The sequence below is a fragment of the Sceloporus undulatus genome, chromosome 1, assembly GCF_019175285.1.
Source record: "Sceloporus undulatus isolate JIND9_A2432 ecotype Alabama chromosome 1, SceUnd_v1.1, whole genome shotgun sequence".
Lineage (NCBI taxonomy): Eukaryota > Metazoa > Chordata > Lepidosauria > Squamata > Phrynosomatidae > Sceloporus > Sceloporus undulatus.
The window spans coordinates 277578067-277578422 of NC_056522.1; the positions used below are offsets into that span (position 1 = coordinate 277578067).

The following is a 356-nucleotide window of genomic DNA, read 5'->3' on the forward strand; positions in this document are numbered from 1 at the left end:
CAAAGACCGACAACTTTAGGAAATAATCATAACAAAATTTAAATGTCAGCCTTATAAGTAAAATTAACTACTTGTATATAATTAAAGGTAAAGGTAATCCTTTAACATGAATGTCTAGTCGTAACAGACTGTAGGAGACACTGCTCATCTCCGTTTCTAAGCCAAAGAGACAGCATCGTCTGAGGACTGCTCTGGTGGTCATGTGGCCAGAATGACTGCACCGAATACTGTTACCTTCCCACTGAGAAGTGGTACCTATCTATCTATTTGCATTTGCATGCTTTCAAACTGCTAGATTGGCAGAAGCTAGGACTAGTAATAGCAGCTCACCCCATCATGCAGCACTCCGGCCGTGA

The 356-nt window shown here is 41.3% G+C and overlaps 1 protein-coding gene across 11 annotated transcripts in view; it reads right to left on the minus strand.

Moving 5' to 3' along the window:
- The window catches only part of DENND5A (DENN domain containing 5A), an 82381-nt gene that overhangs the window by 53909 nt on the left and 28116 nt on the right, over positions 1 to 356 (minus strand). The gene's annotated exons all lie outside the window — the stretch shown is intronic.